This window comes from Saimiri boliviensis, chromosome 7, assembly GCF_048565385.1.
Source record: "Saimiri boliviensis isolate mSaiBol1 chromosome 7, mSaiBol1.pri, whole genome shotgun sequence".
Taxonomy (NCBI): domain Eukaryota; kingdom Metazoa; phylum Chordata; class Mammalia; order Primates; family Cebidae; genus Saimiri; species Saimiri boliviensis.
In genome coordinates, this window is record NC_133455.1 from 107,347,811 (window position 1) to 107,375,739 (window position 27,929).

The window sequence follows — 27,929 nt, forward strand, 5'->3', positions numbered from 1 at the left end:
ACTTTGTTTGGCTTGAAGGTGGGGTTTCACCAGGGACCTGCTCCTATCTGCCTAGGCATTTGACTGTCTCCTGACACTACCAATAAGAAGTACCAAAGGGAGTTATTTGGACTGAAAGCCAGTGATCTCACATAGTAATTTAAATCTCCACACACACAAAATAAACAAAGAGCACCACCAGCAAAGGTAATTATGTAATTATAAAAGATAGTGTAAGTGCATATTTCTTTTCCATTTCTTAATTGATTTAAAAAGCAGGCCAGGCATGGTGGTAAAACCCTGTTTCTACTAAAATACAAAAATTAGCTGGGTGTGTTGGCACACGCCTGTGATCCCAGCTACTCAGGAGGCTGAGGCAGGAGAATCACTTGAATCCGGGAGGTGGAGGTAGCAGTGAGCTGAGATCATACCACTGCACTCCAGCCTGAGCAACAAAGTGAGACTCTGTCTCAAAAAAAAAGCAATTGCGGTCTGGGTGTGGTGGCTCAAACCTGTAATCCCCGCGTATTAGGAAGCTGAGGCAGACGTGGGTAGATTACCTGAGGCCAGGAGCTTGAGTCCAGCCTGGGCAACATAGCAAGACTCTGTTTCTAAAAAAAAAAAAAAATTTTGAACTAGACAGGCACAGTGTTGCCTGCCTTTAGTCCTAGCTACTTGGTAGGCTGAGGTGGGAGGATTGCTTGAGCTCAGGAGTTTGAGGCTGCAGTGATCTGTGGTTGTACCACTGTACTCTAGCCTGAGCAACAGAGCCAGACCCTGTCTTAAAAAGCAGCTGTGTAAAACAATATGTATATGATGTATTTGGGCCTATATACATTAAAATGCAATATACTTGCAGTTACAGTGTAAGGGTGGTTTGTTAGTACAAAACTGTACTAAGCTGAGGAAGTGACTCTTGATGGTAATTTGAAGCCACAGGAACAAGGAGAACCAGAAGCAATAAATACGAGGTTAATATAACCAAACTCCCTCTGCTGTTTTTATTCTCTCTGCTTTTAAAAAAGTTGTAAAATTATATAAAGTTGAGCTTATAATGTTTATAGATGAATGTAACAGTGGTATCCCAAAAAGGACTTGAACTCAGATCTGGAACAAGTAGACTTAATTATTAACATTTATAGAACTCTCCACTTTAAATACACAAAATATACACTCTTATCACATCACGCCTATTTACAGGTTTAAATGAAATATTGGTTGGCTGCTTGTTAGTTATTTTCTTCCCTCATTTTTTTTAATGTCCCCATTATTAAGCACAATTATAGGCATACTCATTTTTAGATTGCATTCTCACCCAGGCAATAAAGCAACACCCCCGTTCTCTCTCCCCCTTTTCCTCTTCCTCTTTCTTCCTCTCCTTCATTCTTTTTTTTTTTTTATTCTTTCTCTTTCTTCTTTTTTAAAAAGAGAATGAGATCCCTTCTTTTTTCTTTCTTTTTTTTTTTAAAAAAAATATATTACATTCTGGGGATCTATCTTTAATTCAAGCCTTTAACTCATGTGAAGGCATTAGCTTTTACAGGCAATCTACCTTGAATCTAAAGCTTAAGCCAAATTAAAAAAAAAAAAAAAAAGATATCACAAAAAGAAGGAAAAGGACATAGAGCAATATAGGAGTAACATCTTCACATCTCAGTGTGATTAAGTTAGTATAAATCTGAAGCTGAATCTGGTAAGATATATATGGGAAGCCCTAGAGCGAACATGAAGGAAAATGAATGACAAAATGCCACGTTAGGAAATACTGATGTAATGCAAAAAGAAAGCAATAAAGGAAGAATGGAGAAACAAAACATGAGATACACACAAAACAAAAACTAAATTAGCAGGTGAAAAATCTGTATCAATAATGACAATAATTGTAAATGGATCAAATAATTCAGAAGTTAGAATCTAGGTGTGGTAAAGTACACCTATAGTCCTAGCTACTCGGGAGACTGAGGTAGGAGGATTGCTTGAGCCCAGTACTTTGAGCCGATTGGGTAACATAGCAAGACCCTGTTTACAGGAAAAAAAAAAAAAAAAAAAGGCAGAGACTGGAGATTGTCAGACTGGATAAAAAATACAGAACCCAACTATATGCTCTCTACAGGAGGCACACTTCAGATTCAAATATATAGATGGAAAATAAAAAGATGACAGATAATATTAGCAAATCATAACCATAAGAAAGCTGGAGTGGCATATTAATATCAGGCAAAATAGACTTTAAAACAAAAGAAGTTACTGAAGATAAAGGACATTTTATATTGTTTAAAAAATCGCAGTCCATTAAGAAGACATAGCAATTGTAAGTATATCTGCATCTAACAGCAAAGCTCCAATATAGTATGAAGCAAAAACTGATAAAAATAAAGGGAGAAATAGATAATTTAAAAATAATGGTTGCAGACTTTAATACCCCCCTTTCAGTAAGGGTTGCAATAACTAGGCAGATGGTCAACAAGGAAATATAAGACTTGTTGAACAGCATTATAAATCAACTAGACCAGACAGACATTTATAGAACAGTATCCAACAGTAGCAGAATATATGTTTTTCTGTAGTGCAAATGGAATATTCTCTAGGAAAACACCATATGCTACACTGTAAAAGAAACTTTATTACATTAAAAAAATAACACAAAGCACAATAGAATGAAATTAGCAAGCAACAGAAAGAAATTTGGGAAACTTAAAAATGTGTAGAAATGGAACATGTTCCTGAAGTAACCAGTGGGTCAAAGAATAAATCAGAAGTTGGAAAATACTATGAGATTAATGAAAATAAAGAAACAATATACTGAACTTATAGGTACAGTTAAGGTAATGCTTAGAGGAAAATTTATAGTTATAAATGTCTGTTAAAGAAGAAAAATCTCAAATTGATACAGTCATCTACCTTAAGACACTGAAAAAAGAATAGCAAACTAAACCTAAAGCAGAGAAAAAAAATAATAAAGGTTCAAGAAGAAATTCATTAAATAAAGAAAAGAAAAACTAGAGATTAGTTAAAAGCTGGTTCTTTGACAATATCAATTTTGACAAAATATTTAGCTAGATTGTGTAAGAACAGAGAAAACACAGATTACTAGAATTAGAAATGAAAGAAGAGACATTGCTACCAATGTTACAGAAATAAAAGGTAGTGTAAAGGAATAGTAGCAGTTGTATGCCAATAAATTAAATAACTTAGATGAGATGGACAGCTTTCTAGAAAGATACAAACTGCTGAAATTGACTCAAGAAAAAGATAATGTAAATAGACCTATAACAAAGAGATTGAATTAATTATTTTTGTAAAAGAAGCCACCTTCAAGGTAAAGCAAAGGCCCAGATGGTTTTACTAGGGAATTCTGCCAAATATTGAAAGAAATATTAGTACAAATTCTTCACCATTTCTGGCAAGAAGGGGGCAGATGCACCTTCTTACAGCAGTTGGTATGGGAATGGGTAACAGGAGCATTAGGGAAGTGGCAGTAAGTTATTTATCTTCCCCTGTGACTGGAAATTAAGATCCTTGCCTTGAGTGGAAACTTTTTTTCGTATATAGTAGCTTCCTGCATTCAATTATCTTGTAACTAGTTTATAAAACTTTTAACTTCGTTAAAAGACATTGTATTGCCTGAGTGAGGGAAATCTTTTGAAGGTGGATTATTGAATCTGAATTTATTTAAAAATAGTGAGGTTTTGAGTTTATAAGATTATACCAAATACTAGTTGTATTTCCAAGTTCTAATAATGTCAATTTAAAGACATTACTAAATTACTCATATTCAGGTTTTTATTTACATAATTTTTAGTGTTAAGGTCAGTTACAAGAACAAAGGACCCTTACATGTTCCTTGAATCATTTCGTGAAGATGAAAGAGTATAAGCTGGGGCTGAATTGACTGATTTTTAAAAATCACTTTTTCCTGGAAATCTACTTATATATCATACCTGTCAGATATCATTTGTATGAATCTCACTTGAGTATTAGAAATCTTTGAGGTTGGCAGGTCAATTTATAGCATCTTTCCCCCTTTGTTTATATGTATACATGTGTACATATTTGTGTGTCTGTGTTAATATGGATTGTGGCATACTTGTTTACCTTTTGGGGTATAAATTATGGCTTTTTATTAGCATCCCAATATGCAGCACTGGTGGAATTCTAGATTAAGGTGATGTTTGCTTCCTTCCAAGTTTCTAAACCTTTTTGTTGACTATTACAGGAAGCGAGTCAGACAGCTGTTACTGCCAATAAATTAAGCAGCCATGTACACATACAAAATGATAATAATAGTGGCTAAGATTTGTTGAGTACTTAAGTGTCAGGCATTGTGGCCGGAGAACTGTTCCAGCTAAAACTTAGATTATTTGAAAACATTTTCAGTTTACTGCTGTTCTTGATTTTGAGCTATGACAGTAGTTCTCAATGAGGGGCAGTTTTGCATCACAGAGAACATTGGGCAATGTCTGGAGATATTTTAGATTGTCATAACTGGGGAGTGCTGCTGGCATTTAGTGGGTAAGTGGCCAGGGGTTCTGCTGAATAATGTATAATGCTCAGGATAGTCCTCCCACAAGAATTATCCAGCCTGAAGTGTTAATAGTGCTGAGGATGAGAACTCCTGGCCTGGGGTGATTGTGCATTCATCCTATGAGCTGTGACTCTTACTGGTTTGAGGGAAAATGATGCTTTCTTTTAGTGTTTGGTTGCACTATATTTTCATGCTAGCACTCTAGGACATAAGCTGATCACCAGAATTTCCAATTCCAGAAAGGTTGCAGTGTTTACCATCTCAGAGAAAACCTAAAACTATTTTTGGATCACTGCTCTCTATTCCTGACTCAGTCTTCCAAAATGTCTATTTCTATTGGAAATAGTGATTTGATCTAAGAGGCTTCATCGCTCTTTTATGCCCTTGGATTTTGGTTAGGGCATCCATATTGCATCCCATACGACTCAATCATTGAATCCAGGTGAGAAAAAAATTTTTAAGTTTTCAAATTTTTCCTCTTTCAGAAATTCCTGGATTCTCTTTTGAAAATTTATTCATTACTATTCTTACAGTTTGATGCATTAGTAGTTTTATGGATGGGAGAATGACATTACAAAGCATTTTAAAGCTTTGCTATATTGGAGCTCTATTATGTATAAGGCAGGAGAAACTAACTCATTAGCTCAGCCAATGTTATATGAGCTAAGTGGTTTGGTGAAGTCATGATTCCACTTTAGGTATGTCTAACATAAAAGTATACTATGTTAATTTGACTGCTAGATAGATGCAAATAGAATTTAGTTTATAGCTGAGCGTGGTGGTAGGTGCCTGTAATCCCAGCTACTTGGGAGGCTGAGGCAGAGAATTGCTTGAACCCGTGAGGTGGAGATTGCAGTGAGCTGAGATCGCGCCACTGCACTACAGCCTGGGTGACAGACCAAGACTCTGTACCCTCCCCCCCAAAAAAGAAATTAGTTTAAATATATTAAGGAACTAATCTTTTCATTCATTTTATAAGTTATTCAGGACTCTTTTTTCTCTTGTGCTTGAAGTACTTTATTGCTGTTGCTTATCTTAGTAATTTCAGGTAAACTTAACCTTTTGAAGAATGTTTTAACCTACGTTGTTGTAATAATTGGTGAAAATCCGATAGTACCATTTTTCTCTGAAAGAATTTACTTGTAGTAACGAATTAATACGTTAGGCAAGAGTATTTGCTTACACATACTTAGATACCTGTTTCTAATTAGAGAACTTTTGACATGTTACGATTTTTATTTCAGACAGTGTACTTCATGAGACTCTAAAGCAGTAATTCTCTAAGTTACATTTCTCAGAACAGCAGGATCAGCATCATCTGGGAGATTGTTGGAAATGCAAATATTCAGACCTAGTGAGTCAGAAACTCCGGGGTTAGGGCCAAGCAGTCTGTTTTTAACAGGTCCTCCAGATGATTCTGAAGCTTGCTAAAGTTTAGGAACTACTCTGCAGATAGTGATTTGTTGAAATAAGTTCACTTAATTTTAATCTAGTATATTTGTTCTTGTTCTCTTTTTGTTCCTACTGCTTTTTAAACTTGTACTACTTGTGGGATGATGAACTGTCCCAATTTCTGACTGAACTCATATAGCTCACATGAAGTGTTTAAAGAAAGACAGTTTGAGAAATATTGTTTCAAGGGATCAGGATAGGTATTTATATAAATCACTATTTTTAAAAAGCCCTCAAGAGATTTAATTCAAATTCCTGTATTGTGGGAGTGTGATTGTTTAGTACTGAGGAGCTGCTGAGTTAAACAGATTCCTGAGACATGAAATAAAAAATTTTTTTTAAAATCCACATGCTTTCGTAGAAACTTGTACAGGTGTGGTGGCTCACGCCTGTAATCCCAGCACTTTGGGAGGCTGAGGCGGGCAGATCACGAGGTCAAGAGTTTAAGACTAGGCTGACCAGTATGGTGAAACCCCCATCTCTACTAAAAATACAAAAATTAGCTGGGTGTGGTGGTACAAGCCTGTATTCCCAGCTACTTGGGAGGCTGAGGCAGGAGAATCGCTTGATCCTGGGAGGCAGAGGTTGCAGCAAGCCGAGATCGTGCCACTGCACTCCAGCCTGGGTGACAGAGCAAGACTCTGTCTCAAAATAAAGAAACTTTAAAAATGGAGGCTGGGTGTGGTGGATCATGCCTATAATCCCTGCACTTTGTGAAGCTAAGCTGGACGGATTGCTTGATCCCAGGAGTTTGAGGCTAGACTGGGCAACATAGTGAGGTTCCAGCTCTATTTTTTTTTTTTTTGAGACAATCTTACACTGTTGTCTAGGCTAGAGTACAGTGGCATGTTCTCGGCTCACTGCAGCCTCTGCCTCCCAGGTTCAAGCAATTCTCGTTCCTCAGCCTCCTGAGTAGCTGTGATTACAGGTGTGCACCATTGTGCACAGATAATTTCTGTGGGTTTTTTGTTGTTGCTGCTACTTTTTTTTAGTAGAGATGGGGTTTTGCCATGTTGGCCAGACTGGTCTCGAACCCCTGGCCTCAAGTGATCCATCGGCCTCACCCTCCCAAAGTGCTGGGATTACAGGCATGAGCCACTGTGCCTAGCCTCCGTCTCTGTATTTTAAATAAAATATATAAAAAATGAAACTTTAAAAATGGAAATTAGGATGATAACATATGAGAAGAGGTAGTATGCTGAAAACCGCAACAATTTAAAGAAAAAAATCTTAAAATATATTCTAAAAGTTCATAGTATAGTATATATCATGTAAAGATGTTCTTTTAAATAGTAGTAGAAAAGAATTCCAGATCTGGATACCTATAATAGTACTGTTAGTCTACTTGGGAATTTAATTGTAGTGTAATAAGTATTAATTCTCTAACTAATGTATCCACAATGACTGAATTGCCATTGACATGATAGTGTATTATGTATAACATATAGACGATACATCACATTAAATGTACAGAGCTGTGCTATTATCTATAGCTTCCAAATCTTTGGGGCTTGCTTCTTAATAATACACAAGCAGTACATTAATATTGAGATATTTCAACTGGTGACCTTAAGTTTTCTCCCTGTAAATCAAAATTTTTAAGTGCAGGTTATACTACTAAAGTCTTAACTTGAGTCTGTCCCTAATTATCTTTCAATATAGGTGATACATGCTTGATTCTTGTTGGTAGACTAATTTGTATTTTATGTTAGTTTAGCTTACTATACATTAGCCTTTCTTAGCATTGTCTTAGATGATAGGGACTAAGTAAAAAGACTATTATCTTTAAAGTTTATATTATACTCAACAAGTAAAATTTTAACAAACTGGACTATTTAGTAATTTGGCTAATAAGAATGGCTAAAATCCCAGTTTATACCTGTCTCCCCTGCCTCCCACAAAACGCCTTATTATAGATTTAGGATATAGATGGCAGAGTAGGGGTAACCTCTTATGGTATTAATTTGTTGTTTTTCACTTTACTCCCAACTTCAGGCATCTGACCTCATCATAACTCTGGATAGAGGTCAGGAATATATACATTCCGTGTAAAAAAGAATATATTCATAATTTAGATGTATGTTAGTATTAGCACTGTTTTTGATAGTTGTATGTATATAGATAGAGAAGGCAGAAAGAGAGAGAAATAATAAAAGACAACAGAGAGTAATAAGAAAAAGACTGTAGGGCCTAGATCGATCTGTATTTGCTCTGAAGTAATATACAGTATATGGAGTTTACTACACGGTGTGTTTACTTAGGTTAGTAAGAAAATCAGTCTATTCAGACTTTCTACTTAATTTTTCTTTAAAATTTTAAATAAATGACTGTTCTTTACATGCTAATTTATTATACTTAAAAATCATACAATATTTTATGTAATCTGAATTTAAATCTTTGGGAAATAATGGGCTGTTTTTTCATCCTAAAGCTGATACTTGTTAATTATAGAAAACCTGGAAACATCTGAAAAAGTGTCTGGAATAAACTGTAAATCTCCTTTGTGAACCTACCACTCAGAAATAATCACAGTTAATTTGGTTTATTTCTTCCCAGTCTTTTAGAAAATAAATTTCTTAAATTGGCATCACTTATATATCTTTCTATACTAGTTTTTTAACCTGTTATAAACACAATAACTTTTCCATATCTTTAGTTTTTAGATCATTTTAATAACTTCATATTTGTGTCATAATTATAACTTTTTTATATTGTCATACATTTAAAGTTACCCTTTTGCGTTAATGTTATAATTTTGCAGTGAACCTCCTTGTTTACAAATCTGTTTATCTGTGTCTGATTATTTCCTTTAAGATTTCTAGACAGTTAATTACTGAGTCAGGAAATGTAAATGTTTTCAAGATTCTTGATGAATATTGCCAAGTGGCCATCCAGAAACACTAATCCAATTTAACATCCACTAGCAGTATGTAAAATGTCTGTAGGGTAGTACCTCTGTCAGCAGTTGATATCATAATTGCATTTCAAAAATCTTTACTATTCTATTTGTGAAAAATTGTACTTTTTTCTGTCAAATATTGTCAAAATACTAAAAATGTTATTTTACATTATAGTTTTAAGTGTATTCATTGAACATTTGAAAAATTATACCTGGACTTTAATAATTTAAATTAAAATGTGATTTAGTAGAACATTGTCAACAACCAGGAGATTTGGAAATATTTGGTCGTTGTAATGGTCAGAGAGTCCATTGGGAATCATCATTTGATTAATAGACTTTCGCTTGAACTTTAGATCTTGCCTCTGATGATTACTTTGATTTTTAGAGTAATTGTTGTCAGTTTTCTGTTGTCTTTTAGTTTTGCCAGATCAACAAGACTTGACATACTGTCTTATTAAAATAACAACTAATTTATTCAATAATAATATTGAAACAAAGCAGCTTTAAAAGCAAGAGAAAATTCATACTGAGAAGTATTTTTTTATAGAAAAGTAAGTCCTTGCTCTTTTATAAAGTTTTTGAGAATGGCCGTTATAATGTAGGAATATAAGAGTACTGCTTTGAAATTAGACTTTTGTGATAATTTATTAAGATTATGTCATTTGGCCGGGCGCGGTGGCTCAAGCCTGTAATCTCAGCACTTTGGGAGGCCGAGGCGGGTGGATCACAAGGTCGAGAGATCGAGACCAACCTGGTCAACATGTTGAAACCCCGTCTCTACTAAAAATACAAAAAATTAGCTGGGCATGGTGGCGCGTGCCTGTAATCCCAGCTACTCAGGAGGCTGAGGCAGGAGAATTGCCTGAACCCAGGAGGCAGAGGTTGCGGTGAGCCGAGATCGCGCCATTGCACTCCAGCCTGGGTAACAAGAGCAAAACTCCATCTCAAAAAAAAAAAAAAAAAAAAAAGATTATGTCATTTGCTTACAATATTTATATTGGGTAAGTTGTTTAACTTCTAGGTCTCAGTTTCCTTATCTATTAAATAAGATTAAAAAGTTTCTTATAAAGGATTATGAAAGTTAATACACATAAATTATTTATTTAGCAGATTGTCTAGTATTTGGTAAATGCTAAATAAATGCTGGTTATAGTTCAGCAGATTTTGATAGATTTATTTATTCAACCAGTGTTTACTGAGCACTTACAGTGTGCCACACACTTTGTAGACATTGCTGATACAAACTGACAATCTCTGATGGAACTTACACTGCAGTTAAGGAGGAAGGGGTAGAATTTATCTTGAAAATTAGAATAACCATAATAAGAATTTAAAAACTTGGGATAAATGGCCTTATAATTAAAGAATGACCTCTGCCTTTTGGGGGAGGAGTACCTTGCACTGTTTTTGTTTCCTGTATAAGTTTTATTCATATGAAAAGTGATGTGATTAGTATATGTTTTTTTTCTTAAAAAAATTTTTTTTTCTTTTTTGTTTTAGAGATGGGGTTTCACCATGTTGGCCAGGCTGGCCTTAAACTCCTGACCTCAGGTGATCCGCCCGTCTCGGCCTCCCAAAGTGCTGGGATTACAGGCATGAGCCACTGCTCCGGCCTGCTTTTTTTCATTTGGGAAACTCAAGCTGCTAGAAAATAAAGCATCTGATTTTTACATGGTAATACATGTTGGAATTAATGATACGATAATAATTTTTCTGAGAAAGTAAGAAAGAATTGCTTTGTTGGTAAATAAACAGCAGAGTACATTTACATTTTAATGTAAATTGATAGAAATTATCTTCCTTCCTTCCTTCCTTCTTTCCTTCCTTCTTTCCTTCCTTCCTTCCTTCCTTCCGTTCGTCAATCCGTCTCTCTGTCTCTCTCTCTTCCTTCCTTCCTTTTTTTCTTTCTTTCAACCGAGTTTTGCTCTTGTTTCCCAGGCTGGAGTGCAATGGCATGATCTCAGTTCACTGTAACCTCCTCCTCCCTGGTTCAACTGATTCTCCTGCCTCAGCCTCCCTAGTAGCTGCGATTATAGGTGCCTGCCACCACACCCAGCTAATTTTTCGTATTTTTAGTAGAGACAGGGTTTCACTATGTTGGCCAGGTTGATCTCGAACTCCTGACCTGAGGCTGTCCATCTGCCTCAGCCTCCCAGACTGCTGGGATTACAGGTGTGAGCCACCAGGCCTGACTGAAATTATTAATTTTCTTTGCTTAGCTGTTAAAATAGGCCTCCAAAATTAAAGAAAAATATAGCATTTATTTTTTAGAGTAATGTTTGTTTAAAAATTACTTATGAAATAGTTTTGAGTCTCACTAAATCCCCGACTCCCGTAAAAACAAAGCTGAAAGAAATTGTACTACTTATATATGGCAGCATTACAAATTACCCTCAAACCCAGCACTTAAAACAACAAACATTTATTATCTTAAAATTTCTGTGAGTTCTGAATCTGGTCACAGTTTAGCTCTAGCTTAGACTCTAGCTAAGAGTCTCTCACAATGAATCTGTTGCAACCAAGGCTGCAGTCATGGTGTTGGCCTGGGTTTCAGTCATCTCGTAGTTTGACTAGAGAAGGGTCTGGTTTCAAACTCACTCAGTGATTGTTGACAGAATTTATTTCACTGTGGCCCATTGAAATGAGGGCCTCAGTTTCTTGCTGACTGTTGGCTGGAGGCCTTCCTCAGTTATTTGCTTCTCCATGGGACAGCTCACTGTAGGGCAACTATTTTTCTTCAGAATAAGCAAGTGGGAGAGAAAAAGAACAAGATGGAAATGAGTCTTCATGTAACCTAATCTCAGAAGTGACATTTTATCACTTCTGTTGTATTCTGATCTTAAGTCAGTAGGTTCATCCATTACTCAAGGGGAAAGAATTATTCAGTGACATGAATAGCAGGAGTCAGGAATCATTGGGAGTCTTTGTAGAAGTTGCCTGCCTGGAAAAGTAAAACATCTACAAAAAACTAAATGTTAAAGTTTCTGTGAGCCCTAAATACAAGAGAATGGGGTCAAATCAGAAATGCAAGACTTCATAGGGAGTAAGCATGGAGAAACAATGGATCATCTGTTGGACCAGAAAATATGAAAACTCCCAAATAATTTACTTACTAGAAAACACAGTGGACTGATTTAAGAAAAGGAAGCGGAATTGGAATGGGTGCAAGTAATATGTTGTAAGATTGAAGGGGATACATCACCTGGGCATTATGAACTTTCAAAACTATGTAGCCATAGCTCCCTTTAAGGCTAAAACCCAAACTAAGAGGAAATTCCTGGAATGCAGTCTAAATTGAGCAATACAGGGACAATAGAGATAAAACAGAAGAATCAGATGAAAGTGGGAGAGGAGAACACAGCCAGAAAATCTGTGAAAACAAGCTGCTTTTTGAAGCCCACACAAAAACAACAGAATGACCATGCCTTCATGTAGACGTTCAGAAAAACTGATTCACTTAAAAATTAGCAACAGAAAATGATAGAAGTAAAATCCAAGAGAAAGTTATCATAAAGGAAAAAAAAAGGAGTAAAATAGTATCTTAAAGACCGTGAATGAATGTCAGAAAGACATGCCCCCAAAACAAATGAGTACTATTACCTACTCTTTCAAAACAAGCAGAAAGAAATTAAGAAAATGTTGTAATGAAAGAGAACATAAAAATATAAATTAGAATTTTAAAAATTCAAAAATAAGGCAATATAACTCAGAAAAGAATAGGGAACATGTATATACAAAAATTAGCCAGCTATGGTGGTGCATGCCTGGAGTCCTAGCTTGTTGGGTGGCTGAGGCAGAAGGATTGCTCGAGCCCAGAAATTCAAGGCTGCAGTGAGCCATGATTGTGCCACTGCACTTCAGTTTGGAGACAGATTGAGACCCTATCTCAAAAAATATATATATACAACTTCAGAAATGAACCCCAATCTAGAGGAGATTCAAGAGTAAATAAAATAAGCACAGGTAATATGTAAAGCGATACTAAGTGAAGAAAGGAAATTGTTTTCTTTTCCACCCAGGATCTGTTGTGCCCCTCAAGGAGAGAGAGACCATCATAAGGTTAATCTGAGGTGCCAAGGACATCTTTTCTATGTGTTGCATAAGTCACATGGGTGAAGCCAAGTGTAACAATTATGCAGAGCTGAGGGAGGGAAATTGGTTTTTTTTTGTTGTTGTTAAAAAAAAAGACAGCTAAAAGATTTAAGAGAAAACAATATTGAAAACAAAGATAATCCAATATATGGATAATACAAGTCCCTGAAGAAGAAAACTTTGGCAACAAGACAGAACAAATTCTAAAAACTAAAATAAAACATTCTTGAAATTAAAAAAGATTTGAAATGGCACACTGTATATCTAAGAATATTTACTCAGAACCATTACAACTGATATAAATGCACATAAAACCAATGAACTTTAAAGAAAAAACAGTCTCCTGGGCACCAAAAAGACTAAATGACTGAGAAAGAAAGATTATTATCAGACTTTTAAATGGCAGTGTTTTATGCCTGAAGAAAATGGAATAATATATTTAAGATACTCAAGGAAAGAAAATGTAAGCCAATGGGTAATGTGTGGATTTCTGTATAGCCAAATGAATTTCAAGTGTGAAACCCATGAAGAGTCTTTATTGATGTGTTAAAAACAAACAAACAAACAAAACAAAAACCTCAGGGAATGTTTTCCCTATGAGCTCTTACTGAGAATTTTCCTAAAGAGTAAGCTTCAGACAAAATTACTAACACGATATGGACTTAAGGATTGGTGGCTAAATTTAGATACTTCTTCCTCTCTTAAAGACTTCTAAGTCACAGGCACTTCATTGGCTCAAATTATTTTAAATGTTATGCTGTAAATGTTTATGATTTGGTGATATTCATTAATATAACATCCTTAGAAAGAAAGAGTAATGGGTCTCTGCATTTAAAGTACTTTCTATATAACCATGACTCCTTTTGGGAATGGATACACTGCTTTGTTACATAGAACAGGATTTCATAATCCCAGCACTGTTTATATTTTGAGCTGGAAAATTCTTAGTTGTGAGAGCTGTCCTGTGCATTGTATGATGCGTAGCAGTATTCCTGGTCTCTGTCTAGTACATGCAGTATGTTTTGTCTCTGTTGTGACAAACAAAAATGTCTCTTCGTTGCCAGTGGTAGCCTAGAGGGCAAAATCAGTCCTAGTTAAAGAACCACTGCTTTAGAGAAGGGTTAAATACTGCTACAGGGAGCCTGTTCTGTTGCATTTGATCAACCATGAAGACCCATCTTTAAATTTTAAGAGAATGAAAACCCAGTAAAAGAAATAAATCAGCCAGATAAGGCCATTACAGATTGGATTATACATTTCATTAAAAAATATGTACACACACATATATATATATATATATATATATATATATATATATATATATATACCTATGTATACATACATATCATCTGTGAGTAATCATACACTCACTGGATCAGTCCTGGAGTTAGACACAGTATGCTAATTTCAAAGTCTCAGTATACGATACAATAAAAATTTTATTGAGAATTTTAATATGAAATATATTTTGTTCCATATTTTTATATTTAGTCCTTAATCTTACATTTCCCAAATTTTCAGTTTTTTCATATTAATCTTCTGTACATTTTTAACATACTGAAACCCTTTTTAAAAGAAATATCTTCTTGACTGTAACTTGTACTACCATTTTTTTTTTTTTTTTTTTTGAAACGGAGTATCACTCACTGTGTCTTCTGGGCTGTAGTGCAGTGGCATGATCACAGCTTACTGCAACCTCCACCTCCTGGGCTCAAGCGATTCTCATGCCTCAGCCTCTGAATAGCTGGGATTACAGGTGTATACTACCATGCCTGGCTAATTTTTTTATTTTTCATAGAAACTGGGTTTCACCATATTGGCCAGGCTGGTCTTGAGCTCTTGGCCTCAGTTGATCCGCCCGCTTGGCCTCCCAAAGTACTGGGACTACAGGCATGAGGTTCTGCGCCTGACCAACTTATATTACTTCTGTAGAGAGACTTAGTTGTTGATATATAGGAAAGGTACCTTGCCAGTGCTTGTGGTATATAAGAATATAAGAAAATACTTACAAGTTTGTAGGAAAGGCACATCAAGTTTTATCAGCTGAGTACTCAGTACTTGCTTAGTGTAACTAAGCCCTTAAAGTATAACATGTTGATTATGCTTTTGAATAAAGGTCAGATTATCAATGGTCATTACTTGCTAGCCTTCCAGTAAGTACCAAGTCTTATGAGAGTAATGGACGTATTTTCACCTGAGATAAAGAACCTCTGCATTATCTGTTATGATTTTTCTTGGAAATACTTTACTTGGATTGATTAGAGGACTTCACCATAACTCTGCTTTTCAGGCTTTTAAAAATGGAGGTGTTTTTGCTGATTGAATTTCCCAGGACAGTATTTCACCAACTGTCTGTAAGATGTAAAGTTTGTGGGTGGGAGTTTCAGGAAGGATTTGTGAATCTGACAAAAGCTGCTTATTGTATCCTATAGATTCATAATGCACATTAACATACTTAAGTATTCTTAGCTAAAGGAACCTGTTTAAACCCATATTTCTCAGAGTTAATTGATAGGGAATCCATTTATGGTGCAGTGTCTATTAACATTTTGAAGAACAAATATTTTATGGGCCAGTTGTGGCAGAACAATTCTGGTATAAGATAAAACTTGCTGTTTCCTCAGTAACTGTTCAATGACCAGTAAAGGAGAGGTATAACAAGTATTAATATAAAAGTTGTAGAGAATTAAGAGAAAAATTTGAGGATGAAGGAGGGACACTAGTATATATTTTTTTAAATGAGAGAGTAGATTTAAAAAGATGACTTGTGAGAAGGGCTATAAATTGAAATTGTGGAATTATATTTGGCATATGCTACAAAATTTTATAAAAGTAGAATATTCACTAGCAAATGTACTCTAGAAATGAAGTAGAAAACACAAATGTACAACATTAGGTATCAGAACAATACATGGCCATAAATTTGGAGGAGATTAAAAAAGTGAGAAACCTGTGAAATGAAACTAATACTAATAAGTTTAAACATCTGAATCAAAAATTACTTTTTTTTTTTTTTTTTTTTTTGAGGCAGAGTCTTGTTCTGTTGTCCAGGCTGGAGTGCAGTGGCATGATCTTGGCTCACTGCAACCTCCCCTTCTCAGGGTTCAAGCAATTCTCCTGTGTCAGCCCCCTGAGTAAGTGGGACTATAGGTGTTTCCCACCATGCCTGGCTAATTTGTTTTGTATTTTAGTGGAGACAAGTTTCACCGTTTTGGTCAGGCTGGTTTCAAACTCCTGACCTCAGCTGATGTACCCCTCGGCCTCCTAAAGTTTTGGGATTACAGGCGTGAGCTACCTTGCCGAGCCTAAAATTTACTATTTTTAATGGGAATATTTAACGTGTTGAGAAAATAGCTGACAGTTTATTAGGGGTTAAATCACTTGCTTGATGTCATATATATTAACCAGTGGCATTACTAGAACTTGAACTAAAGTCCTTTTTGTCAACAATGTCTGTAGGCTCACCTGTTGGGCTCTATTGTTTCATAATGAAGAGAAAGGAAACCTTGGAGAACAAAACTTAAGAAGTGAAAAATGAGCTGGGTGCAGTGGCTCACGCCTATAATCTCAGCACTTTGGGGGTCTGAGGTGGATGGATCACTTGAGCAGTTCGAGACCAGCCTAGGCAATGTGAAAAAGCCCCATCTCTACTAAAAATGAAAAAAATTAGCTGGGCATGGTGACACGCACCTGTAATCCCAGCTACTAGTGAGGCTGAGGCACGAGAATTGCTTGAACTGGGAGGCAGAGGTTGCAGTGAGCCGAGATCATGCCACTTTACTCTCGCCTCGATGACAGAGCTAGACTCTGGCTCCAAAAAAAAAAAAAAAAAAAGGGAAAAATGATTCTTATGATTGAAAAAAAAATCCAAAGCTTAGAAAAAGATTGAAAGCAGTCTGATTAATTTTGTAATAAAATCTGACCAAGATTATGTCAAGATTTAAATCGAGACCAGCCTTAATTATAACCATCAATAATTAAATATAAAATTAGCTAATTCAGTAACACTACAATGAAGAATATATTATAACACGTAGAGGGCTATGTTAGATTCATTGAAAATCAGGTGTGAAAAAAATTTATGGTCATCTCAGTAAATGAGGAAAATAACTTTATAGAATATTTAATCAGAAAACAAACATGCTCAATGGAGAAATGTTAGAGCAGCGGTCCCCAACCTTTTTGGCACCAGGACAAGTTCTGTGGAAGACAGTTTTTTCATAGACTGTGGTAGGGGGATGGTTTCAGGATGATTTAAGCTCATTATATTTTTCATTAGATTCTCATAAGGAGCACGCAACCTAAATCTCTTGTATGCACAGTTCACTGTAGGGTTCACACACCTGTGAGAATGTAGTGCCGCTGCTCACCTGACGGGAGGTGGAGCACAGTTTCGCTTGCTTGCCACTCACCTCCTCCTAACAGACCAGTACCAGTCTTTGGCCTGAGGGCTGGGGACCCCTGTGTTAGAGTCCTTCCATCTATCATGGAGAGATGATATGATATTCTGCATTATCTTTTTAAAATAACATTGCTTTGGAAGTTCTAGGCAGTGCATAAGGGAAAAAAGTACAAATGTTGGAAAGGTTCTGTGGTTTGATTTGTCTTCACCAAAACTCGTAAGTTTGATCTCCAGTGGGGCAGTGTTGGGAGCTGGGGTTTAGCAGGAAGCATTTGGGTCATGGAGGGTGATTAATAGGCTAAGACCTTCCCTTAGGCATTGAGTGAGTTCTGCTCTGGGAGTGGATTAGTTCCCAGGAAAGTGGGTTGTTACAAAGTCAGGACACCCCTCTGATTTTGCCTCTTCACAGTCTGACCTTTCACCATGTTTTGACCTAGCACAAAATCCCTCACCAGAAGCTCAACAGATGCTGGTGTCATGCCCCTTGAAATTCCCATCCTGCAGAACCACTGGCTAAATAAGCTTATTTTCATTATAAATTACCCAATCTCAGGTGTTCTCTTATAGCAACGCTAAACAAAGACGAAAGAAGAGAACATTATCACTACTTTTAGGTTAAATAGGAAAGCAAAGAAACAATGGGAAAACTATTGGAACTAATGAGAGACTTCTATAAAGTGGTCAGAATCCAAAAAGATAAATATGCAAAAATTTTATTTAATTTTGTTTAGAGTTTGGGTCTCACTCTGCTGTCCAAGTTGGAGTGTAGTGACGAGATCGTAGCTTACTGCAGCCTCAAACTACTGAGTTCAAGCAGTCTTCCTACCTCAGCCTCCTTAGTAGCTGACACTACAGGCGTGTGCTGCCATACCTGGCCAATTTATTTTATTTTTTGAGTTGAGGGTCTTGCTGTATGGCCCAGGCTGATCTCGAACACCTGGCCTCAAGCGATCCTCCTGCCTCAGCTTCCTGAGTCACTAGAATTAAACCCAAGTCACAGTATCCAGCCAAATATGCAAAACTTAGTATCTACTATTTAAAAATATGATACTGGCAATTCCAATTAATATTAATAGAAAAAAAATCTTTCTTAATGTGTAAGAATAAACACAGTGGAAAAACATGTAAGACCTATATGAGAAAATGAGGCTGGGTGCAGTGGCTCACGCCTATAATCCCAGCACTTTGGGAGGCCGAGGTGGGCAGATCATCTGAGGTCAGGAGTTCAAGACCAGCCTGGCCAACACGGTGAAACCTTGTCTCTACTAAAAATACAACAGTTAGTTGGTCGTGGTGGCGGGTGCCTGTAATCCCAGCTAGTCGGTGGTGGGGGCTTAGGCAGGAAAATTGCTTGAACCCGGGAGGCAGAGGTTGCAGTGAGCCGAGATCGCGCCACTGCACTCCAGCCTGGGTAACAGAGCAAGACTCTATCTCAAAAAAAAAAAAAAAAGAAAAACTTAAATGAAACTATGGAAGAACATAAGCTATGCCTGCATAAATGAAATGTGTCTTATTCCTGATTGGGATAGCTTAATATTTTACGTGATGACTATTTTCCTTATATTGACTGAAAAGTTTTATGTAATTTCAACTGAAATTTATTAGCACTTCTACTTGAGTTACTTTGCTGTTTTCTAGTAGTTAGAAGAGTACCTTCTACATAGTTGGCACTAAGTTATTTTTTAAATTAACAAATGCAAATTTATTCCAGAGAAACAGCAGAAAAAATGTGCAAAGAAGTATGTACGTAGACATTTATAGTAGTTTTGTTTGTGTTAGCAGAAAACTAGAAGCAGTGTAAAATGTTCATTAAAAGGTGACTTAGAATGCTGTACTACTACTACTAAAAAGTAGTATGAGCTATAAATACAACACAGTATATAACATGCATGTTTACATGTGAAATGAATATGTATGTGCGTGTAGGTATGGGTATTGAGTATGACAGAGGAAGATGTAGAACAGTCATCCTCAAACTTTGGCTGCACATGAGAAACATAATTTAAACCAAAACAAAAAACTATAAAAATTGGGGCCTTAATGTGCAGGCCCCACTCCCAGAAATTCTGATTTCATTGCTCAGAAATAAGGCCTAGGCATTGGATATTTTTAAAAGTATGTGGGTAACTCCAGTGTGCAGTTAAAGTTGATCTGGAGAAATTTGCACTAGGTTAGCAACAGTGGCCAATTCTCAGTGGTAAAAGGTTAAAACCCACTGCTTCCCCAGCAACTGGTAAGGGACCAGTGGAGGAGAGATCTGAAAAGTAGTCATTTTATGAGGGCATTAGAAAAAAAAATGCTAAGTAAGTAAATTCTTACTAGCTTTTAACTTATTTATGCCTAGTGTTCCACTAAGCATATGGTAGTTATTTATATCCTACTGCTGAAGAACATCTCCAAGGTCTGACTGCAAAAATTCAAAAAATTGCAACCTCTCACATAAATGGGTTAATTTGCTAAAACTGTTGAGGTAACTAAAATAAGGAAATGAAAAATTTATGTTGAAACTTCATCTTTGCTTTTGTAAGTGTGCCAGACTTGGTCTTTGGTTTCCATATCTTTCATGGTAGAGTGGTCAATACATGGGATAAAATATTTCAGCTTCAAATAAGATCACCATACCAGTAAACTATGCTTTTTGCTTACTTTATTGAGTCAGAGATTCCTTGTGTATCTTATTATGTGGTTGTAAATTAGTTATTTACACCTAGTGATCTTACATCTTAAAACTACTAAAATACCATGTAATAAGTTAAAAAGATTACTAAAAAATAAATCTTCATGAATATGTATAACCTATTTTATAGATAATGCTTTGAGGCATTAAAAACAGGGAAATACGGGACAACTTAGTTATAACTTACAAAATGAAAAATAAATGTTTGGAAATTGCCCAATATAAAATTTATAAATTATAGCACTGATTCTCTGTTGTTTTATTTATTTAACAAATACCTTTTGGGTGCTTCTATGTACTAGACAATTAAGATGACTTCTTTAAAATGTTATGGGCAGGCATGGTGGCTCACACCTGTAATCCCAGTACTTTGGGAGGCTGAAGCATGAGGATTGCATTGCTTGAGCTCAGGAAGTCGAGACCAGCCTGGGCAACATAACAAGATCACATCTCTGTAAAAAATTTTAAACGTTTGTCAAGTGTGGTGGCCTGTGCCTGGGTACTAGCTACTGGGAGACGGAGGTAGGAGTATCGCTTGAGCCCTGCAGATCGAGGCTGCAGTGAGCTGTGGTTGTGCCAATGCACTCCAGCCTGAGTGACAGAGCAATATACTGTCTCAAAAAAAAAAAAAAAAAAAAAAAAAGTTATATCCCCTGTTCATGTTTTAGTTCATCTGTTCAGCAAATATAAACTATGCCCATATGCCCATTTTGCCTGACGTTATATATACAAATTTCTGAGTTCGTTTAGGTTGGGTTTTGAATTCTAACCACCCTTCCTAGCTTTGTGACCTTGGGCAAGTTACAAGTCTTTCTGTGTCTCATTTGCACAATGGGAATAATAATGGAACGGGTCATAGAACCAGTATGGTTATACATGTAAAATGCACAGAATAGTCCCTAACTAAGGAAGAGTGACTACCCAATAAATGTTAGGTACTAATATAAAACACAATACCTGTTCTCTAGAAGCTTACCAAGAGAGTGATATATGAATAGTTACAATGCAGTGTCATCAGTGTATTTGTTTACTTACTACTACATTTCGAATTACCATGTTTTGTGTCCACCCAATCTTCATTTACTTCTTTATAATCTAGATTAATTTCTACTGATAAGTTTTAAAACCCAGTTGAAAATTGTGAGGTGCAGTGACTCACACCTGTAATCCTAGCACTTTGGGAGACCAGGGTGGGTGGATCACTTCAGCTCAGGAGTTCGAGACTAGCCTGGGCAATGTGGTGAAACCCCATCTCTACAAAAAATACAAAAATTAGCTGGATGTGGTCCCAGCTACTTTCAGGGGGCAGAAGCGGGAAGATCACGTGAGCCCAGGATGTGGAGGAGGAATGCAGTGAGCCGAGATCGTGCCACTGCACTCCAGCCTGGGTGACAGAGTGAGACCTTATCTCAAAAAAAAAAAAAAAAAAAGTTGTGGAACATTTAGGTTTTGATTAACTCTTTGTAAGACAGGTATCTTTTGTATATGTTTGATGGTTTTGTTTGTGATTGTAATTTTCTTGACTAATTGAGAGTAAACCACGTAGGAAGAAAACATTTATATTTTAACTCCTACCTACTATGTGAGGTAACACATTTGTTAATTAGCCAGGTTTAACCATTCCACAATATACATATACTTCAAAACAGTATGTTGTACATGACAAAAACATACAATGCTATCTGTCAATTTAAATAGAAATGAATGAATGAATGCTTAATGTGCCCTATGAATGCTTACCAGATTAGAAAAGCAAGAGGAGTGAAAATATATTTCGAAGAAATTCCTTTTCTTTTGTATTCCCCAAACTGAAGGTTTCTACCGCCCTTTTTCTTTCCCAGCAGTGAAAGATAGAATTCTGAATTCTGAAAAAAGTAAAAATTACTTAAAAGTATTTCAAACTTTGTTTGAGAACTTTAGAAAATAAATTTAAATTAAACATAATCTTTTATTGGAGTGTGAATAGGTGTTCACCTGTCCAAAAGTAGTTTCCTTTTAAGGTCATGTATGTTAAATAAATGTGCTAAACTGTTCTAACCTAATGCATCAAAAGAACTTTTTTATCCTACAAACAATCAGAGTAATGCACGTCAAAAATGTGATCTGTTCATTTGCTCTTAATTCTTCTGACCTGACATTCAGACAAGCTTGATAATAATCTATTATATCATTAACTCATCTGACAAACATTTAATAAGGGCCTATTATTAAGGTCAAAAGAGTGGATAAGTTTGTGAGTTCTAAAAATAGGCAGTGTGGATTCCAATCCTAGTTGTAAAACTCACTACCTTAAGCTTCAGTTTCCTTATCTGTAGAATAATGACAACTTGTGATGCCCAGCAGAACATTTTCCTTCTTACTCAGATGCTCCTTGGGAGTAGTGGTACAAGGTAAATTATTTGTTTGCCTGGTAGAACACTGTGGTGCATTTTGGATTGTATTTTGTCTATGAGATCTTAGGTTGGTTCCTCAGATGTTAACCTTCTACTGGGCAGTATTTCTTTTTCTGTGTTTATTTGTTGTTATTGACTTCTAATATAATTGCATTGTTGTCAAAAGATATGGTTTGTGTGACTGTAGTTCTTTGTTATTTGTTGAGACTTTCATTATGGTCAAGTTTTGGTTAATTTTTCTAAATACTCATGTGTTTGAGGAGAATTTGTATTATTGAATTTAAATATATATTAAATTAAGCTTGATAACCATTCTAGTCTTCTATGGCTTTATTAATTAATTTTTTTGGTCTGCCTGAAATACCAATGTGTAAAAGAAATATGTTAATCTCTCACTACAATGAATTTGTCAATTGCTCTGTGTTATTCCAGTAACTTTTGCTTCATTATTTTGTGGCTGTTTTACTTGTGCATGGAAGTTTTTCAGAAGTGTAATATATTTCTGGATATTGAATCTTTTATCATTATGATGTGACCCTCCTTAAACCAAGTAACATATTTTTTAAAGCCATTTTAAAGGCTGGGTGCAGTGGGTCATGCCTGTATCCTAGCACCTTTGGATGCTGAGGTGGGAGGGTTGCTTGATGCCAGAAGTTGGAGAATGGCCTGGGCAACAGAGCAAGCTCTTCTCTACCAAAAATACCAAACCAAAACAAAACAATTTTGTCTCTTATTAATAGAGCAGCTCCCAATTTATGTGATGAGAATGGAAGTAATACAACCTTTTCCATTCCTTTAATTGAAACTTTTCTCTATACTTATAAATTAAGATATCTTATAAATAGCATATCTTTCCATTTTTAATTATTCAGTTTTATTATCTATGAACTCTAAAGTTTATTAGTAATTATTTTTTTATTTGTGAGTAGTGGTATGTTTGGACTTGCTCTTACTACCTTTAAATGTTCATCTTTTTTTATATGATGCTTTAAAAATACCTTATGTTTTAGTTTTTTTTTTTTTATAGAATCAAATAATTGTTTCTATTTCCTGCCTTATGGTTCTGTAACTTTATTTATATTTGTATGATACAGAGTCAATGTTTTGTGTTCTAGTTTTAAAAAAACCTGTTGGAATTTAGATTTGAACTAAATTTAGGAAGAACTGACAACTTTATAATATTGAGTCTTCTAACCCATGAAAATTTTAAATTGTTTATTTGATTCTCTCAGTACTGTTTTATGATTTTCTTTGTAAAGGTCCTATACATTATATTGATATATTCCTGGATACTTAATTGTATGCTCTTATTTTATGTTTCCTGTTATATGTAGAAATATAACACTGTATCCAGCAATGTTGCTGAACTACTTTGTTAATGATAGTAAATTAATTAATGTGAATGCTACTGTTCACAAATAATGACAATTTTATTTCTTTCATAAAAAACTTTATCTTGACTAGCATTCCTAGGACACTTCAACACAAGTTATGGTAGCAGATATCTGTGTGTTTCAGGTTCTAAAAGAAAAACGTCCATCATTTAGATGTGTTTGTTTGTTTTTAGTAAATAACCTAGATCAAATAAGGAAGTTCTGTTCCTACTTTGAGAAAAAGTTTTTCTTTGTTTTCTTTTTATCCATTTATTTGTAAATGGACACTTGGGCTTATTCTTCTTGTTGGCTATTGTGAATAATGCTGTTATGAACATTAGTGTACAAACAATCTTTTAGGTCCTTGCTTTCCATGTTTTTTCTTTTTTCTTTTTTTTTTTTTATCAGCAACTGCATCTACACTTGCTTTCCATTTTATAAAGATATTTACTCACAAGTGAAATTGATGGATTGTATGGTAATTCTATTATTAATTTTTTGAGGAACTGCCATACTGTTTCCCATAGTGACTAAACCATTTGAAATTCTACCAGCAGGGCTCAAGGGTTCCCATTTCTTCAGTTTCTTGCTATCACATTTTCTGTTTCTGTTTTTTTTGTTTTTGTTTTTGATAGCACTGGTAATGGTATGAAGTACTAGCTTTGTTTTCTTTTAATTGAAAATAGATACTGAATTTTATCAAATACTTTTAATGCATTTATTATCATATGATTTGTCTTCCATATTTTTTAATGTAGCAAATTACATTTAAAAAATGTTAAGCCAACCTTAAATCCTGGTATAAACTCAACTTTTCATGAAGTTTTATCTCTAATATATGTTCTTATATTTGATTTGGTAATATTTTGTTTACAGTTTTACAGCTGTCTATTAATATATGTGATTTGACCTTTTCTTTTTCTGAAATGTCCTTTTTAGGTTTTAATATCAGTTTTCTGATGAACTCTTTTCCTTATTTTTGGAAAAATATATGTAAGATTGTTATTGATTGATTGATTGATTGAGACAGGGTCTCATTCTGTCACCCAGGCTGGAGTGCAGAGGCCCCATCATGGCTCACTGCAGTCTAGACCTCCCTAGTAGACCTCCTGAGCTTACCTCAGCCTCCCAAGTAAGTGGGACTTGCAAGCGTGCATCACTGCACCTGGCACAGATTGTAATTTATTTCTCAACTGTCTGATACAATTTCCACCAGCAAGGAAGTCATCTACTGTATAGCAGATATAGTTTTATTTGTGGGACAGTTTGTGTTACAGACTGAATTTCTTTCATAATTATAGCACTAGTCAAATATTATAGTACCAGCAGGAACTATAATTAATGTCTCCTCTTTCATTCTTATGGTAATTAGTGCAGTTTCCTTTCCACCCCCATCAGCCTCACCAGAAAGTAATCAATTTTATCAGTGTTTTCTGATAAACTACTTTGGAATATGTTGATTCTCTGTATTGTTTTAATTTTCTGTTTCATTGATTTCTGCATTTGCCTTTTATTTCCTTCTACTTTAACACCCTTTGTGACATGGATGTTCATAATTAATTTTCATTTTTGCTTTTTAATATTTTTGTTTTTGGAGCTGTATATTTCTGTCTTAAGTACTGCTTTTAGTTTGTTCCCACAAGTTTTGCATGTTCTAGTTTGTTATGATTAAGTTAAAATGTTTTTCTACTTTCTACAGTATTAGGATTTTTTTGTCCTTTGGGTTATTTCAAAATATATTTCTTAATTTCCAAACATGGGGTGATTTCCTAGTATCTCTGTTATTATTACCTAATTTGTTTGTATTGTGGTCAGAGAACATAGTATGTATGATCCCAATTGTTTGAAATTTATGACTCAATATATGGTAATTTTAAAAATATATTCTATTTGTGCTTAATAATATTGTGCATTGTAACAGTTCAGTGCTTTATATACAGTATGTTCGTTAGTCCAAGTTTGTTAATAATACAAATAAAGCTGTATCCTTACTGGATTTTTTTGGTTTCTTTCTTCAGTTGTTGAGAGATTATGTTTTAAAAATGAAACTAGGCCTGGTTCAGTGACTCAGGCCTGTAATCACAGCACTTTGGGAGGCCGAGGCAGGCAGATCATGGGGTCAGGAGATCGAGACCATCCTGGCCAACATGGTGAAATCCTGTCTCTACTAAAATACAAAAAATTAGCCAAGTGTGGTGGTGTGTGCCTGTAGTCCCAGCTGTTTGGGAGGCTGAGGCAGGGAAATTGCTTGAAGAGGTGGAGGTTGCAGTGAGCCAAGATTGTGCCACTGCACTCCAGCCTGGCAACAGAGCAAGATTCTGCCTCAAAAAAAAAAAAAACAAAAAAGAAAAGAAAAAAGAAAAATAAACTATGATAATTATTAATTATGAATTTGTCATTTTTTTAGTTCTGTCAATTTTGCATTCTGTATTCTGGGGCTCTTATTAGGTCAAAAGTGAAATGATAATCTTCCTGATCAATTGAATGTTTTTAAAATAAGTTAAATATATTATTATAAAATTTGCTTTATTGTTAATAGAGGTTTTTATGTTAAACTGTGTTTTATCTGATATTAATATAGCTACTTCAGCTAATTTATTAGGTTAATATTTACATTTAAAATTTCAACCTTCTGGATAAAAAGCATATAGTTGAATTTTTAAAATGTAATTGGAGGATTTTTTAAAAACTTATTTAGTCTGTTTATATTTAATACAGCTGGTGTTATATTTGGGTTTAAGTCTTATTTGGGGCCAGGTGTGGTGACTAATGCCGGTCATCCCAGCACTTTGAGAGATGGATCACCTGAGGATAGGAGTTCGAGACCAGCCTGGCCAACATGATGAAAGCCCTTTTCTACTAAAAATACAAAAATTAGCTGGGTATTTGGGGTGGCCGCCTGTAGTCCTGTAGTCCCAGTTACTCAGAAGGCTGAGACAAGAGAATCACCTGAACCAGGGAAGCAGAGGTTAGAGGGAGCTGAGATTGCACCATTGCACTCTAGCCTGGGCAACAAGAGTGAAATTTCATCTCAAAAAATATATATATCTTATTTTGTATTTTTATCTCTCTGCTTTTTTATTTACATATTTTTTCCTTTTCGTTGTGTTTGAATTAACTAAGGATTTTTTTCATCTCTATTATTTTTTATTCATGTGGGTATTTACACTCACCCTTCCATTATCAACGTCTAATACTTGGTATGTACTTTTATCCCTTTCCCATAAATTGAAAGACCTAATTGAAAGACCTTAGAGTACTGTAACTACATATAACTGGTTCTATGTAAAAAAAAAAATACACACACACACATATAAAATATATGTGCCATATATGTCATAAGCATTGTATATGTCTATTGTCTATATTTAAATTCCAGAGTACAATGTATATGCATATAGGTACATTATCAACAAGATATTCTACATATTTTTTTTATGGCTTTTCATTACATCTCCATGCCTCCCTTTAGAAACTTAAATCTTTTAGTATAGGTCTACCTGTTTAAAAAAAAAGAAAAAAATGATCATTTCTGTTTTTTAGGAAATATTTTTATTTTTTCTATTCCTGAATTTTTGAAGCAAATGTTTTCTTTTTCCTCTGGCTACCTTTAATAATTGTTTCTGTCTTTGGTTTTTGATATTCCTACATTATAAGCAGTTACGAAATTTTGCCTGGGGTTTCAATCTGTATTTGATAATCCCAGCATCTAGAGCACTTTTGAGTGTGTTTTATGGAAGTTCCCCTTTATCTGTGGAGAGTATGTTCCAAGACCCCCAGTAAATATCTGAAACTGCAGGTGTTAAAGAACCCACTTGCCGTAAATCAGAACACATTTCTGTTCGTCTTCCACCCATACATTTAATGCCTTTTCTGTCTTAACCAAGCACCACACACTGTGGCTGTAACATTTGCAGTTCAGGTTCAACAGCAAAACAGGCACAATTTTTTTTTCCTTCTTCATAATTTCAGGGATGGAATATTTGTTCTTTCAGTAGAGCTTAGCAATCTCAGCATATAATTTTTTCTTATTAATTTTTAAAAATTATTGGAAAATAAGAAGAAAACATCTTGCATAAATGACCTACATTGGACCTCTTTGCTCTATCTCTATATTTCATGCAGTTCCTAATA

At 35.2% G+C, this 27,929-nt stretch overlaps 1 protein-coding gene and 1 non-coding gene across 2 annotated transcripts in view; one reads left to right on the plus strand and one right to left on the minus strand.

Annotated features, from left to right (window-relative positions):
* The window catches only part of ARID2 (AT-rich interaction domain 2), a 197,056-nt gene that overhangs the window by 43,826 nt on the left and 125,301 nt on the right, over window positions 1-27,929 (plus strand). The gene's annotated exons all lie outside the window — the stretch shown is intronic.
* LOC120360815 (small nucleolar RNA SNORA64/SNORA10 family) lies at window positions 12,879-13,000 on the minus strand. The gene has a single exon (XR_005577232.1). It is a non-coding gene; the product is annotated as a small nucleolar RNA SNORA64/SNORA10 family (small nucleolar RNA).